We start from the raw sequence: 18,230 nt of genomic DNA, 5'->3' as shown, positions 1-18,230 counted from the left end.
GATGCTATCGACGACGTAGCGTTTCGTATACGTTTAAAACCTTTTTCCGTTGCGGCTCTCTCTTCTCTTCGGTCAGATCGTATCGCGACCATCGGTCTTCTCTTCTCCTTTATTTTCTTTTCTTCTCTTCTTCTTATTCGTCGTAGTCGTCCTTACACGCTCTTCTTCGTCCGCGTCTTTCTTCTTCTTCTTCTTCTTCTTCTTCTTTGGGAGCGATGGACCGAAAAAGAAAGAAAGAGAGAGAGAGAAAGAGAGAGGATCAGTTCCTCCATCGAACGAACAAGCAAGCAAGCGATCGACCGAAGGATGAATCGATCGATCGATCGATCGATCGATCGACCGATGGATCGATGGATCGATCCTCCCTCAAGATCGATCGACCCGCTTGATGATCGTCTCGCCGAGATATTCTTTCTACGATCATCTTCCTCTTCTGTGATCTTCAAACTTGTCTCTGATCAATGATCACTGATTTTCTTCTCTTGTTTTCTCCAAGTGTTTTTCCTTTTTATCTTCTTTCTTTTATTTTTTATGTTTTTTCCATCCGCTCGGGAAAGAGCTAATTATTGTTATCATTGTTGTTGTTATCCGGACAGTCTTCATTTAATTTCTATAATATAATCTTTTATTATATAATCCAATTTTTTTTTTTATTTTTTCTCTCTGTTTTTCTCTTTCTCTTTCTCTCCTCTGTTCGAACAAAAATCGTGGATTCATTTTCGGGTAGGGAGAAAAAGGAGCAGTGAAGATACGAAGTAGCAATTAAAATTTATAATTTTGCTTATTTTTTTTTCTTTTTCTGTTTATCTCTCTCTCTCTCTTTTTTTTTTTTTTTTTAACAAGTAATGTATTAAAAAATTAAATCTTTATAATAATTCATTTCGTTAATTCTACTTCTTTGTTTTATCCGAAAGAGAGATTACAGAATTATTATCAAAATTTATGAATATATAATGTATGTATATATGTATTTATTTTCTCGATTCTCGATTAACATCTTACACATCGTTTCGTCAAAGATAATAATATAACGAGAACGAGTTGGTACGTACTACGTACATACATCAAATATACATATGTGACAGAGAAAAAAAAGAAGAAAAAAAGAAGAAGAAAGAAAGAGAGAAAAAAAAGGAAAAAGAGAATCTAAAAAGCTTAGTCACGGAGATAACACGAGTGTTACGAGTACATATATCCCAAGCGAAGATAAATAATGTAGATAAGACGACTTGAGAGAAAAAAAAGAAAAGAAAAAAAAAAGAAAGAAAAAAGGAAAGAAATTTTCCCTCCTTCCTCCACGTCCTACCTCTCGTATTTCAATTGTATCAACAAATAAAAAACTCGTCGAATTTTTCTAATAAGAAATGAGAAGAAAAAATAACAAGAAAAAAAAATAATGAAGGGGACAGATAATAAAACATTGCACTGATCAAATTATTAACACTAATAATATTTAACTAAATAACGTGTTACTATTCTTTTCGATCGAAAACGTTTAGTATATTTTATATCCAACATTATTGCATTTTGTATCGAACATATGTTTGATACTTTATATATCTAAATAAATAACATACTTATACGATAGTTATTTTGTTTCTTGGAAATTAAACATTCTTTAGTATTTTTCAATATCTAAATAATATAAATCGACGATAATATTATATATATATAAAATTCCGAGATTGCTTATTAATCAAACTTAATAAAAAATAAAAAAGAGAGAGAGAAAGAGAGCTATCGAGATAGGAGACAATTTTAATGATAAAAGATCGAGGGGAGAGACGCGTGCTGGCTCGCGATTGGCTCCATACCCGTTTCGAACGATCAAAATTATCGAGAGATATCGATCGAGAATGAAATAGAATACCAGAGAGAAAAAGAGAAAGAGAGAGAGAGAGCGATTAAAAAGATGAAGATGAAGAAGAAGAAGAAGAAGAAGAAGAAGATGAAGAAGAAGAAGAAGAAGAAGAAGAAGAAGAAGAAGAAGAAGAAGAAGAAGAAGAAGAAGAAGAAGAAGAAGAAGAAGAAGAAGATGAAGAAGAAGAAGAAGAAGATGAAGAAGAAGAAGAAGAAGAAGAAGAAGACGGATATGGTCGAGACACGGTATAAAGATGGAACCGGCTATGGAAAAGAGAAAGATAGAACATTTCCATGGTGTATGAAAAAGGGAGAGACGATGAGGGAAAGGTGGGGATGGGGGATGTTACTGGAAAGGAGAAGCGAAGAGAAGAGAAGAGAAGAGAAGAGAAGAGAAGAGAAGAGAAGAGAAGAGAAGAGGGCTGGAAACCGGCGGAGCCCTTCGTGACCGTAATCGGTAGAGTAGGAGAGTGAAGAGGAGGAAAAGAAAGAAGAGAAGGGGAAGGGGGAGGAGGAGGAGGAGAAGGTGGAGAAGGCGGAGGTGGAGGCTGCGCGAGGATCGAGCCACACGGAAATCCACTTGAAAAGTAGCCATTACCTTAATTATTGGCCTTTCTAAGAGCTCTCCGTGCTTGCTCGCTCGCTCGCTCGCACACCCGCACAAATATGTATATACAGGGTGAGGCAGTTCATTTTTACATTACGATTAATCTTCAAAACCTTTATTGGTTTTTGCGAAAACGTCGAGAAACAAAAGCAACAGCAAAAGCAAAAGCAAAATAAAAGAAACAGGCATATGCTATTGCTCGAACGAAACTGTCTTTTTTCTTTTCTATCTTTTTTGTTGTTGTTGTTGTAGGGCGTAAAACCTTTCGGACTTGTAGATTTATGTGTATATACGTACGTAAAAAAAAGATTGATTAAAATCTACGCGAGACGTGCGTGCGTGTTCTTAAAAAAAATATACATATATACACTGTATTATGGTTTTGATACTACTATCGCAGAAAAAATGAAATATTTTTTTCCATTGCCACACAAAAAAAAATAAATAAATAAATAAATAAATAAAAGTAAAAAAATAGACACTCTCATCTTTAAAGAAAAAAAAAAAAAATCATGCAATTTCGAGTACAACTTGCAAAAAAAAAAAAGAAGACAAGAGAAGAGAAAAAATGAAGAGGTATGCTTTAAAAATGAACAATTTCTAAATGCTTCACCCCGTATAAGTTCTATCTATCTACGTAATTAGATATAGATATAGGTATGGCTCTCTCTCTCTCTCTCTCTCTCTCTCTCTCTCTCTCTCTCTCTTTCCGTCTCGGTTGGTCGGTCGGCAGCAGGGCAGCATCCGAGATGCACGCATCTCTCCGTAGCCGCGAGAACTCCGGCCCTCCGTCGTTTAATTACCCTCACTCCCTCTCCCTCTCCCTCTCCCTCTATCCCACCCCCTCTCTCTTACCTACCCGCGCCCTTAGCCCGCCCCTTAAATGCGCTTTAGCGTGAACGCTCGTGCGTTCTTAAGCACGAGACGAGACTCACTCTGTTAAGTCGTTGAATCCTCACTCGCTATCTCCTTTTAAATAACGTTCTCTTCTCTCGACATTTTTTTTTTTATTATTATTATTTTTTTTTCTTTCCTTCACTCTTTCCTTCGTTATTGCCAATTAAATAAAAATTCATGGAGAATTCGATCATCGGAAGATGAATAAATGGATTTCCACGGAGTAGTTCGTTCGTCGATGATCTTATACGTCGATCAATGACTCTAATGTGTCCGTTTACGGGATAATTGATCAACGCGATTTACGTAAATAATCTACGAACTACAGGGTGGTCCGAGTATTCTTAAAGGGTGGTCAAAGACTTTCTAAATGATTTTTAAAAGCGATTATCGATAACCGATATTTCCACTAGATCGTTTGTCCTTTTTCTAACATTTCCTTTCAGATCGTAAAAATATTCCAATGTCGATCTATCGGAACGTAGGATGTAATAAAGACTGTAGAAAAACTGTATAAAAATTGTACAAAAAGTATCTTTAATAATTAATCGATCGTTGCGAATAATCGTCGAATCAAAATGAGATTTAGAAATACGACGTAAGAAATTAATTAATTAATTAATTAATTAGAGGTTTGATTATAAGAAGAAGAAAAAAAAGAAGAAGAAGGAGGAGGGAAAAAAAGGTATGTAACCAACTAATTAAAATATTTATTATAAGTCATCGAGAAAGGTTGGCAGCGATTCTCGATCAGATGATTAATCGATACGATTTATCGAGAGAAAAGCCAGAGATAAATCATCGAAATCATCGAAAGCTAACGATAGTTTTACGTAATTAGCGTGCTGCTCACCGAATGAAAGAGTTATTACCTTAGGTATCAACCCCTACACACCTTCCTTTTCACTTCACCCTCCCCTCTCCTAAGAAAAATGGCGAATATTGAATTATGCTCGTGCGCTCGTGCGTTCGCGCACGCCTGTACACATGTACCTATCTTTACTTCCGGTATAATCAACGAACGATAAGCTAGAGAAAGAGAGAAAGAAAGAAAGAAACAGAGAAATGGACGAAGGTAAATAAGAAAGAAGAAGAAGAAGAAGAAGAAGAAGAAGAAGAAGAAAAAGAAGAAGAAGATAGAAGATAGAATAAGCGTTAAGCGATAGGAGCTGTGGAAACCGGATCCAGCTAATTTTATTCATATTCCTAGGAGAAGCCTGACCGTCAGAAGTAATAAAGAGAGGATGGTGATCACTATAGAAGTAATGGATCGAATACAAGGAACATCTTCATAGACGTACAGTGATCGGCAAAAGTATACCTAAATTCCTAGATACGTATATATACACACACATATATATAATAATTCCTATTATTTCTATATTTATTAAATAGAGATACATATATATATATATATATATATATATATATAATGTCAGATATACATATTTATATATATATCGTATGTATATTAATTCTAATTAGAAAATTAGATGATATTAGAATAATTAAATAAAATAAGATTTTCATAGACGTACTTAAAATCACATCAAAAGTATAATTAAATTACTACATATATAATAAATTTCTTCTGTGTACGTGTGTGATATTACATTAGAGTAAATAGATCTTCAAACGAGTCCGATCGATCAACCCCCCCCCCCTCTTTCTTCTTTTAATTTTTTTTTTGTAAATACCTACTTTAATTAGAGTTAGAAAATGGCGGGAAAAGGGAGGAGGTTGGTATTAGAGGTAGCGTATAAGCGACAGAAACGACAGCTTATCTCTCCAATGTTCCGTTCCTTTAAAGGAACATAATTTAGTACCGGCATTCCAGAAACCCTTTATCGGTTCCCACTTTCTTTTTTCCTTTTTTTCTTCTTCTTCTTCTTCTTCGTTTCTCTAACGATTACTCGCAGAATGCACGCCAAGAGCCCGTCCCTTTCTCTCTCTTTCATATGAGTACACATACAAATAAACACAAATACACACAAATACGTACGTGTGTGTGTGTGTGTATGTGTGTCTATGTGATGCAACTCAGCCACGCGTAATTACACACGCGGGAGGCACCACCGCGGTTATTTATTTAAGTGTGCAAAAGGGCCGCACGACCACTATCTCTTTTGCCTTCTCTCTCTCTCTCTCTCTCTCTCTCTCTCTCTCTCTCTCTCTCTCTCTCTCGTGTTCTTTCTCTCTCTCTCTCTCTCTCTCTCTCTCTCTCGTGTTCTTTCTCTCTCTCTCTCTCTTTCTCTTTGTGTGTGGATGCGCGTTCTAATGGTCAGGCGGTAATTTCATTGAAGACTTCGAAGGTAGAACCCCATTCGATTTCGCTGGAATTTGTACCGAGAGAAAAATGTTTTTTTCCTTGTTTTGTAAAAGAAAAAAGAAATAAACAAAATAAATATAACATTTGAATATTTTTCTATTTCTCCTTCTTCTTATTATTATATGCTTTTAATATGTTAAGTAATATATAATTTTTAATAATAACTAAATAAATAAATTTTCTTCTCGGATATAATCAAAACTCGATTAAATCGCCTATAGGATACTAACTTTTAGCTTTCATATATATATATATATATACATACATACATATATATATATATAATAAACACATACACAGATACACAGAAACATAGGTGCGATACACGTGCTGCGCGCACGCGCTCAATGATTAATTGTCCGGCTTAATTAGATGCCTAATTACCACCAGATACGGATCTCCATCGAGCAAGTAATCAGGCCGCGGGATCAAGAGAATGAAATATACATACATCGTGTATGATATCCGATAGCGCAGAGAGGTTGACGGTAAAGGCCCTAAGCGATTATCTTTCGAAGTATAATTATAGAAGAGCAAAGAACACGAACGTGTATTAAAAATATACTTTGGTTACGCATCATCGTCCACAGATTAACATCTTCTTATCTTTCCTCTTGATCTAAAACATTTTTCTTTGGAATTTGCATCGTCTCGCAAATGATGAGAAATAAATTATATATGCGTACAGTTTCCTTTCCTCTTTTTTTACAATTATAAAACAAATCAATTATTCGAACCGATCGTTCACATTGTATAATCTGTAATTCTGAATTTAAAAAAAAAAAAGAAAGAAAGAAAAAGAAAAGGTAAAAAGCAGGCAGATCTTTTCTGCAGAAGGAAATTTTAGAAAAAAGAAAAAAAAATAAAAAGAAAGATCGTTCTAATCCCCTCTGCATTATCGACTGAGAATAAAATATTTATCGGCCGCATATCGAGCGCGAAGTTTGAACAAATATTTTAATTAATCTGCAATTAGATGAAAATGATTTTCAATTATTAAAAGAGTGGAATCGTTATCGAGTAACAAAGAAAGACCGGGTGTTGAAACAATGATAATTGTAAAAACAACTAAGAGGAAAGGAAAAAGGCAAAATGAAAAGAAAAAAAAAAAAAAGAAAAAAAGAAATAGAAAAGAGAAAAGAAAAAGATAGAAAATGATTGTTGGGGGTGTTATAATCGAGCGCATAATCGTTTACTGTCATGTCGGACATGCTATCTGTAGGAAAATTTTGCTCCGTCTCGTCGCGACACGGGAAAAAGTGATAAATTATTGATCGACCAATCTTGAACTCTGTTTACGCGGAATACAAAAGGATAGAAGCAAAAGGAGAAAATGTAAGAAGAAGGAAATCGAATAAGTTAAGAGTTGATAATACGGGGTCGACGTCACATTGCAAATACACATACACGTAATACGCATGCATACGAACGCATACACAAATAATTTTTTTTTTATTTTCTCGTATTCTCATTATTACAAGATCTAATCGGACACACGATTAAATATCATAGCTCATTATCGAGATTTCTTTTTCTTTATTATTATTTTATTCTTCCACTCTTTTGCTTCCTTTTTTCTTCATCTTTTTTCTCTTACGTACGTGATCAAAATTTAAATGGTATAAAATAAAAAAAATATGGTATTAAAAAAAAAAAGAACACACACACACACAAATGCAATCATAAAAATACATACACGCATGCGAACATATGAAGGCGAACATTTGAATAAACTAACGAATATACGAGAAGATATTTACGAGCGAGACATTTACTCAAGCGCTAGATATTTATTTATGGATAATGGTGAGAGCTATTGCTTATGAAGTATTACACTTGCATACCTTTCTACGTGTATATATGTAATCAGAAATATATATGTATGTGCAAACAAACGTAACGAAATAAAAATATAAATAAATAAATAAAAAATAAACCAAACGAAAAAGGTACGATAGAGAAGAAAAATCTGTGCTAGATGATTGTCGATAGAGTAATTAGAAAAAGTCACGTGTTCATTAGTGGAGCACGTGGGCGAATAGCGGGCCAATCGGAAGGGATCGGTTCGGTTTTATTGGCCAATCAGGTTCGATTTATGACATGCAATACGTGACTCGTAGAAGGACGCCTTCGTTATATCCGCCGCGTCGAACGAGAGAGATCTCTTTGGCTCACCTCGGTAATATAATATACAGGGTGTACGATTTTGAAATCTAACAATTTAATCAAAATTATTAAATTACTAATCCAACACATTTCACACAACAAAACAAGAACTTTCGATCGCGAATACACGGTTGACGATGCAGAAGATAAAAAGAGAGAAAGAGAAAGAGACATCGTTTACAAAATTTTATACATTTCTTTCTTTTTTTTTTTTTTAAATTTCCTTTAATATACATCTATCGAATTTTGTTGTTAGAAAGAAATTAATCGATCATAAAAAAAATCTTTTATCTCATTTCTCTGGGGGAAAAAAAAAAAAAAAAAAAAGAAAAGTGCTCACAATTTTTCTATTTAAATACTTCATCGATATGAAATAAGTATATTAATTTTTTTCTCCTCTTTGTATTTCCTTCTTCTTTTTCCCTATCCATGTCGTTAAAGTTGAATTTAATTTTCTTAATCTTTCAATCGATATAAAACTTATGATCGAACTTTAATCGCGTTTCTATCGATAATTCAAAAGGAGAAAATTAATCTGTTCGATTTTTATGTTCTCTTGGATACGCTCGTGTGCTCGTGCGCATCAGAGAAAGAAAGAAAGAGACACAGATAGACAGAGACAGACAGAGAAAGAAAGAGAGAGAAAGAGAGAAGGAAGAGATCATGGATTCTACTGTACATAAAATGAAAGAACAATCGACAATAATGCCTTTATCCGGTATCGTCCTGGTCTCGTTCATCCTTCTTCTGCCCTCCCCCACGCCCATTTTTTTCTTTTCTTCTTTTCTTTTTTTTTCCCTTCTCGTTGTCTCTTTTCATCCGCTCTAACGAAAGGAAAAAATGAGAGAGAAGAGAGAGAGAGAGAGAGAGAGAGAGAGAGAGAGAGAGAGAAAGCACGGTTAAACCGAGTATCAAAGAGAGTCCTGTCTCGTGAATCATTTATCGAGCAAACTCGTATTCCGCTCGGTGAATTCCTGTAATATCTTCGGCCAGGACCTTCACCGTCCGTTGATTTTCAATAACTCACAGGACAGGACGTGGACGCGGACAGGGAGGTGAGGGTGAGGTGTGGTGCGGTGAAAAGGGTGAAAGGAAATACCGAGCATAAACGAAATTATCGGCATACCCCTAGAAATTACATTCTAAGAAGACACGATATTAAGATTTAAATGGGATTATAATTCTAAAAAAGTAAAAGTTGATATCAAATCAACGAAATAATATATTTATATATATGTCGTCCGTTTTTGATAACTACGATGATTTTTTTTTTCTTTTTTTTTCAATTTTTTTATCTAAACTACACTTTCACAATCAACGGCAATAAATGTTGCTATTTTGCGATTAAGAACTGAGCGAAAACAAAAATTCAGAGAAAAATAAGTACAAAAAAAAATTGTATATACATACATATATGTATATATATAATAAACGGAATAATAAAAATAATAAAACTTAACGAAAAGATATCGGAACGATTTCTAACCATCGCTTGGAAATGTTGTTTTTAAGAATGAAACGAAGAGGAAAAGAAAGAAAGAAAGAAAGAAAGAAAGAAAGAAAAGAGAAACACAGAAGAAAAAAAGAAAAGAGAAAACATGGAATCTTATCGATCTCTTGACAAATATGGTTCCACCGATAGATAAGCACCATCTCTCTCATTTCCTTTCCACCGTATAATAAACTCGCGCATATTCCATGAAAATTTATGCCACCCGGTATAGAGGTCGGGCTCTCATTATTTTCTCTTCTTCGAGGCGATCTTAACGATCGTTAATAAATATATGGGTCTCGCTTACCCGATAAGATTATTCTCCGAATCGACTTCGAAGAGATAGAGAGAAAGAAAGAAATAAAGAAAGAGAGAGAAAGAAAAAGAATATAAAAAGAAAAAGAAAAAAGAAAAAATCGGTTGGAGAGCTAGAAACGCCGAGTCGAATCTCTCTCGAGGATCGATTTCGGTTTTCATATACGGGCAAAGGAGTCCTGCCTTCCTCTTCTTCTTCTTTTACCACCCTTACCACCACCCTAACGTAACCCAGCCCCACCCCTACCCCCACCCCTCCACACCAAGAGAGACTATTAAATTTATAGCTTTTTCCTCGTCGAGAAGCGATGAGAAAGAGCGAGATAGAGATAGAGAGAGAGAGAGATAGAGAAAGAGAAAGAGAGAGAGAGACGATAAGCCGTATAATAAGCGTCGGAGAAGATAACGGGTGACGCGTAAGTTTTACGACGCAATGATAAATGAAAAGCCTAGATGAGCGACCAAGCAAATGTGAAATGTTTAGAAGGAGGAATAAGGACGAAGGTAATAAGTGAATGGAGATTGGTTGGATGCTTTTGGCAAGTAATGCGGTCAACATGCAAGGATAGCTTAGAAATGTTGATCTCTAATCGATTCATGATATATGTATATATATATATATATTCTCTCTATTTTTTATATGTAATTAAATACGTATGTATATACGTTGTTGTTCCGATATCAAAATCAGTGGACACGTGATATACGTATGTAACATAAGTATGTATATTATGTATGGGTGTATATATGTATATAATGGGTATATATACATAGAATTAGATACTTGTTTATTTTCTCTTACTTTGGAATCGCTATGTTCATTATGTAATAGTAATTTATGTATGTATTACGTTAACACTGAGATATCACGAATAAGTTTGATAATTATATGATTTATTTGAAGAAAAAAACAAAATCTCTCGAGAAAAGGGAATATATAAATATTTTTTGTACGTTTGTTTTTAAGTTGCAATATAAAAATCTTGTTATTTCTGTAAAAAAGAAAAAAAAAGAAATGAAAAATAAAGATAAGAAAAAAAGAAGAAACACACGTAAAGGAATAATCCATCGGTGTCGACACAATGCGCGAGCATTAGATATGTATCGGGGGCTGGAAGAAAATTCATGACTGGTTCGCACGTCTTAATATCGTGGAATACGTTTATGCGATCGCTTGAAAGCACGGCATAGCTTGATAAATCTCCAAGAAGATAAAAAAGAAAAAGAAAACATTTGATAAGAAAGTAAAATAAAAACCATATCGAAAAACTCACCTTGCAGCTTATCGTAATCCTCTTCAATAAAACGGGCACGTGCCTTCCGCCATTTCTAAAATATCTTCGACTCCTTCGTCCTTTCTTGCATCATCCTGCACACACATTCAGATTATTTTATTATTCGTTCGTTTTTACTTTACGAACAAAAAGAGAAACGCCAAGAAAAAAGAAAGGATTATACGCGCGAATGCACGCAGAGTGAGCCGAAAGTTCTTAAGTGATTTAAAAAAAAGAAAAAAATATAATAATCTCGTAATTAGACTTATAATTCAATAAGCTAGCTTCAATAGCTCATAGATTCAATAAGCTCAATAAACTCAATGAGCTAGTTTTTTTTTTTTTTACAGTCTGATAAAAAATTCCGACTAATATAGAGGATCTCGAAAAGATGTGAATCGATTTTTAAATTCGCATTAAAACTTTTGAATCACCTTATGTGCGGAGCCGAAAAAACGGAGCAGATGTATTCACACACACATATATGTACATAGATATACATATATGGCATACAAATGAAAACAATTTCAAACAACAAATAATAAAATTCACGAATTTATTCGAGGATGGACATTTCTTTTTCTTTCTTTCCTTTTTTCTTTCTCTCTCCTTTTTAAATAGGAACCATAGAGGAAATCGTAAATTTTCAAACGGAAGTCGAAGCCTTTGATCGGAGGTCAAAACTATATATATATATATATATATATATATATATATATATATATATATATATATATATATATATATACATGGTCTTCCTTACCTATTCATTTCTCTCTCTTTCTCTGTTTATAGTTTTGGTTGAAGTATTAAAATGAAGAAACACAGCTGCTACACGTTACTCTCTAATCTTTTACATATTTTTACATATCCGACATATTACAATCTACTATCACTATATTACTACTATATATTATACTATTATTATATTACTATAATGCGACTAATGATCATATATATTTAACAGATGTTGTTATAGTCACGTAACATAATTTTCTATTTCGATATACATTTCTTTTCCGATTAAAAAAGAACATAACAATTGATACAGCGTATATGAGATTAAATCAAAATTCATTCTAATCAGATTCGATTTTGTACATTTATATTTTCAAATATACGTATACACGTACGTGTGTTCCTGGATGATCGCGATGACTATAATTTTAATTAGATGACATATCGATTATGACTACAAATAATTATTTATTCTCCTTCTCCCTTTCAATGAAATTTCGATTCTTTTTTTTTTAAATCCCTTAAAAATCTTTTCGTTGCTTCTTAAAAAAAAAAAAAAAAAAAAAAAAAGAAAGAAAAAATAAAAAATAAAAAATAAAAAGAAAATCCGCGCACCTGCGATCAACCCTTTTTTCTTTTTTCACTCCTCCTCGTTCGTTTTATCCTTCTCGTGACACGGAATCTACCGGGTGATCGTATGCAAAATAGAAAGAGAAAGAGAGAGAGAAAGAAAGAAAGAGGGGGAATGAAAGAGAAGTATAAAGCAGCAGCAGCCAACGGCAGCAACTAGCAGAGGCAAAGTGAATTTGCATACAGTGGCCGTTCAAGCTTCTCTTCTACATATTTATGGGGTACGACATCCTTCGATTGTTTTTACGCGTCCTCGTACCTACGCTCGTCGCCATGACTCTTTTATTTTTAATTTCTCTTTCTTTCTTTTGTTATGCTTTTTATTTCGTTTCTTTTCTTTATTTTGTTTGTTTTTTCGATCATTTTACCTCTCCTCGAAGTCGGCAATGCGACAACTATCTACCATGAATGTATTTACTTATACAGTATTCTCGATCATCGATCTTTCGTTTAGTAAAAATCGAGATCGAGATCGTGTATAGATCTTAATATTAAATCACGTATAGATTCTTGGTCCTCGGAAGAAAAAATAATAATAATAATAATAATAAATATTCAGTTGGTTCTTTCAAAAGTTCTAATAAATTATTTCCTTAATTATCTAATCGATATTATTACCAATTAACACGTTTATACTTCTCAAAGAATTTTTAACGAATTATAAATATGATATTTAATAGAGAATTGATTGGAAGAAGAAAAAGCTCGTTAGGGAATATTTCGAGAAATCTAATCAAACTCGCCATTCGAAATAGATATTCGATTATCGTCGACTTCGTACGGTGCATAGAGCGCGTTATGCAACGATGCACCGTTCTCGGCAACAATGCTTCCTAATGCATAAATCTCCACTGCACTATGTACTTATATACATACATACATACATATATACACACGCATACATAGACATGTACACAAACAAATATCTGTGGATACTAGATACACGTGCCATTTCTACCTATATATACTGTGTGTCCCATTTAAAATCAATTCCCTCGAATACCCGTTCTAAATTATTGACGATCCAAACGAAAAAAAAAAAAAAAAAAAAAATATTGGAAATAAAAGTTACATGCTTTCCACTTGGGGACACACAATCCGACACAAGTAATTTTCTCATTGGTGGATGCATAGAGGTCGTGCAAAGGTCAATGTTTGTTTTTTTTTAAATGGAACCATACTTTTTTCAATTGCACTGATCCATGCAGTTCGTCGTCCTCTACGGAAAAAAAAAAAAAAGAGAAAAGAAAAGAAAGGAAAAAAATATTAAGCTATTTATGACGACGGTATTAGGAGAATTTAATTAAAGAGACATTTCTATTAGCATATCGGATATATTCGAGAATATTGATTTAAATGATACACCCTGTATATATACCATCTATCTATCTACCTTTGTAAGCACAATTAACGCGACCGTTTTCTTGCCGATTTTCTTTCTACCTCATCGACCTTTTACCTTCGCTTATTCTCGATAATTTCGACATTCTCTGTTTGTCTCTCTGTTACGTGTATCTATTACGCATATGTGTGTATATGTGTGTGCACTTTTGTGTATCTATATATGTCTGTACGTACAAACTATTGACAACTTTCTAAATTATCTGGTTCGGCCAATTTGCTTGACAACCTTCCGAGACAATGCATTCCTATCATTTCTTGTATTTTTTTTTTTTGTCATTGTTAACCCTCTATAATGCCATGCAATGAAGGAAATCGCACTTTTGCATCTATATCTATAATTTTGTAAATTCTTTCGTCTTTTTTCTTTTTATTTTTTTTATTTTTTTTATTTTTTTTTTTTTTTTCTTTCATAGTTGTCATCTGCAATACCATGTAATCTTTGATATCATACGCTTGTATAATTTTTTCATCTTTTTTTTTTCTTCTACAAGCTCTAATAACTTATTTTGTTACTTCAGCATTTCTTTATAATCAAGGATTATTATTTATGGAAATTTGTAAATGATGCCGATTGCAAGGACGTAGATATCATTAAATTAGCAATACGCGCTCGGTGATATTAATGCCTGGATATTAGGGAAAAAAAAGAAAACAGATGAGAAAAAAGAAATAGAAAATAATTAAGATAGAAGGTTGATCGATAAGATCACGTTCTTTTTTCTTTCTTTCTTTTATCCTTATCGCATAAAAGATTAACGCATTTTGCATGTCAAAATGAATTAATAATATTATTATTATATATATATATGTGTGTGTGTGTTTACTCTAAGGGTTACATAATTTTTATTTAAATTATTCTATGTTAACTTCAAGAAAAAAAGAAAAATAAAAAACTGTCATCTTATGAAAATGAATGAATAAGAATTATATGATCCAATTTAAAAAAAAAAGGGGGGAGGGAAAGAAAAACAGAATATGATTAGAGAAAAAAATAACTAACGCGACTCTCTTGAGATGAATAAAATATGTGTGAAAAAAATAAATTATCTTTTTTACATAATGACGATCCTATGATACTTGACAAAAAAAGAAAAGAAAAAAGAAATAATACGATTATGCGAATGGAAAAGAATTGTTTATAATTTCCTAGATATAAATCTATTACTACTATTATTATTATTATTATTATTATTATTATTATTATTATTATCATTATCTACTAACTGTATTAATCTTGATATTTCGAGATTGATTAGAATTAGAAAAATCACGCCAGTGATTGCCACAATAAAATTCTCATGATATAATTACAAAGTTGATTCTTTTTTTCAATTTTCAATTTCAATATATCAAATTGCATAAGAAGAGAAAGAAGAAGAAATAAAAGAAGAAGGAGAGAGAGAGAGAGAGAGAAAGATGAGAATGAAGAAGATAATAAAACTAAGAGAACAAGAAGAGATAGACAGATAGACAGATAGACAGACAGATAAATAGATAGATACATAGAGGTAGAAAGAGAGATACAGAAAGAGAAAGAGAAAAAGAGAGACCCGGAAGGTCTCATCTTCTTCGAATTCAACGGGGCCACCGACTGGTCCCATCTCTATCTATCTCTATCTCCCTCTTTCTTTCCTATTGCATAACGATATCATCCCGTTCGCAGCATCCGCATCCTTCTAACATAAGACACAGAAAGAAAGAAAGAAAGAAAGAAAGGAAGGAAGAAAGAAAGAAAGAAAAAAAAGAAAGAGAAAGAAAAAGAGAAGGAAAGAAGAAAGACAAAAGAAGAGAAAAAGAGAAAGAGAAAGAGATAGAGATAAGAGATAATATTGAAAAAAAGTAACAAGTTGAGAAACACTGCTCGGTGTACCGGTTGTTCCACTCATGGAATGCGGTGGCTCCAGTAGTGTGCGTGCATCGACTTTTTCTCAGGGTGTATATGTGTCTCTATATGCATGTTTCTCATATAAAGCTACATAAGAGAGTAAGAGAGAAAGAGAAAGAGTATATACGTGCATGTACATGTATGTGTGTATGTGTGAATAGGAGAGAGAGAGAGAGAGAGAGAGAGAGAGAGAGAATCGTCTCTGTCTATACATGTGTATGTTGCATACTGTATGTGTGTACACATACACACACACATATATATGTATCTATGTATGTATATTTCACATTGCAGCACACGACACGACGACTAACTCGGAAAGGAGCAACTGCAGCAACGACGACGAAGAACTAGGAGGATCTTCCGAGAAGAGAGAACCTTTTATATAATTACTATATAATATATTGTTATTCTTATTATTTTATATTTAATTTCTTGAGAAAGAAAAAAAAACAGAGAGAGAAAGAAAGAGAGAGAAGCAAAAAGATAGGATAATTAGAACGAAAATATTAAAAACATTTAAACACACATTATTTCCGATTTAGAATTTAGTAAATTTGTCAAATCCAAAGGAAGTTCATCCATTTTGAAGGATCTTCAGTGGTTGTCATTCGAAAGAAGATTGCATGGCCATGTGCGCTCGAGCGCGTATATATATGTATGTATGTATGTATGTATGTATGTATTATTGCAGTGATTTTATTATATTTATTTTGTCATCAAGTATTATTAATATTATTATTATTATTATGTCTATTCTAAATGGATAAAATATAGACAGACAAAGAGAGAAAGAAAGATATAGAATAAATATTAATAATAAATTAATGTTAATGACAATGATTTTATTTATTTTTTCACGAGATATTATTGTTCTTGTTATCGTTATTATTATTATTTTTCTAATATCGTTTATGGTGAATAAGACGGAGAGAAAGAGGGGGAGAGAGAGGGGGGGGGGGGAGAGAACATAGAACACTCTTGCTTGTTAGAAAGCGATGTTCGGTACAGTCCGTTCGTGCAATCGAGATCGAGAGTATCGATCGAGATAAAGAAGAGTAGGATCTCTTCCGAGGTCTATCGAGCATAACAATAAAAAAAAGAATAGAAAAGAAAAAAGAAAGTCTCTCGTTTCATGCTCCGTAAATGCGAATAAAGATCCTCTCTGTCTTTCTCTTTATCTTGCATTAATTTATTTATTAATTAACGACACCAGAATATTCTGATAATTATGTTGACAATCTTATTGGATTTGTTTAGCAGTAAAAAATGAGATTTCTTTAAAAAAAAAAAAAAGAAAAAAATAATCAAACAAATATTAAACGATGTAAGCATTCTAATACGAACGATTAAAATGATCAAAGTGAATACGAATTAAGATATAAAACGATATAATATAAAATGACAAATGTGAAACAAAATAATCATCTCAATTCGAATAACATAAACAATCAAAATAGTCATGCTGGACGATTAAAGATGATACTTTGTAGCAATAATACAAAGAATGAAACAAAGTAAATATCCTAATCACGATGACTAAAATTCTAAAAAGGAAAAAGCAAAAAGAAAAACAAAAAAGAAAGAGAGAGAGAGAGAGAGAAAATTAAAAAGAGATTTTCTGTAAAACAAATCGAACAAAGTAAACCGATGATCGAAATGATGAAAATGGACAAAGAAATCCTACTAAGGAAAACTAAAAGGAGATCGATTTTAGAAATTCTTGGAATAATTCGACTGGGATGGATGATTTCGGGGACACCCGGTACATCTAAATTTCTCGGTCGTCGTACGTTCGAGCTAAGCTCGAGAACCCTGAGTTTCTGATTTATGTGGGCCCCAAGGGGAGTCCAGTTGCCAGGGCTCCTCCGACACACACACATACATACGTAGGTAAGTACATACATACATATACGTATATAGATACATATACACGTATAAGTATCGGTGAGTCGGAGGAGTGAGTACCACGAGTACACCTTAAATCGTCGAGGTGTGCGTGAGCAATGTCTGCCGCCGCCGTATATTTGCCTTCCATGCAGTCTAAGTTCTCATGGATGTCGGACATTCAAGATTTGTGTGTGCGTGCATCTGTATGCAATTGTATATGTCTGCGTCGTATGTTTGTATATATGCATTAAACACATTGTTAACCATTTAATATTATCCACAGTATCATCGGACGACTTGAAACTGTTCGAACGTAGCAAAGGTGTATAATGAAATTTCATTTCAACGTTTCATTACATTGTATATCTTAACGAAATTATAAAATGCAAGGGGAAGAAGAAAAAGAAAGAAAAAGAAAAGAAAAAAAGAAAAGAAAAGAAAAGAAAAAAGAGAAAGAAAAGGACAAAAATGAAAAAAAAAAAAGAAAAAAGAAAAGAAAAGGAAAGAAGAGAAACGTGATAATTTTTTTCTCGCGATAACGTCGAAGATAAAAGGATATATTTATAAATATAACCTTGATGTAATTCAAAAGGAAAAAAATATAGAAAATAAATAAACAAACAAACAGATAAAAGGAAAGAATACATATATAACGCGAACGTTCCATTAGAAATCCTACCAAGTTCGATACGATCTACGAACTATTCGATACTCGTTTAATCTTCGATTTCGATCGAGTTTAT

At 33.1% G+C, this 18,230-nt stretch overlaps 1 protein-coding gene across 2 annotated transcripts in view; it reads right to left on the bottom strand.

The window, feature by feature from the left end:
• LOC127068438 (protein N-terminal asparagine amidohydrolase) overlaps positions 1-18,230 on the bottom strand; it is a 38,753-nt gene that overhangs the window by 14,564 nt on the left and 5,959 nt on the right. For both annotated transcript variants that reach the window (XM_051004661.1, XM_051004660.1), the window contains exon 3: positions 10,941-11,035. The gene's annotated coding sequence lies outside the window, so the exon portion shown is untranslated. The remainder of the gene's footprint in view (positions 1-10,940; positions 11,036-18,230) is intronic.

This window comes from Vespula vulgaris, chromosome 13 (assembly GCF_905475345.1).
Source record: "Vespula vulgaris chromosome 13, iyVesVulg1.1, whole genome shotgun sequence".
NCBI lineage: Eukaryota > Metazoa > Arthropoda > Insecta > Hymenoptera > Vespidae > Vespula > Vespula vulgaris.
The sequence above is the reverse complement of the archived record's forward strand: the minus strand, read 5'-3'. Positions and strand labels throughout refer to the sequence as shown.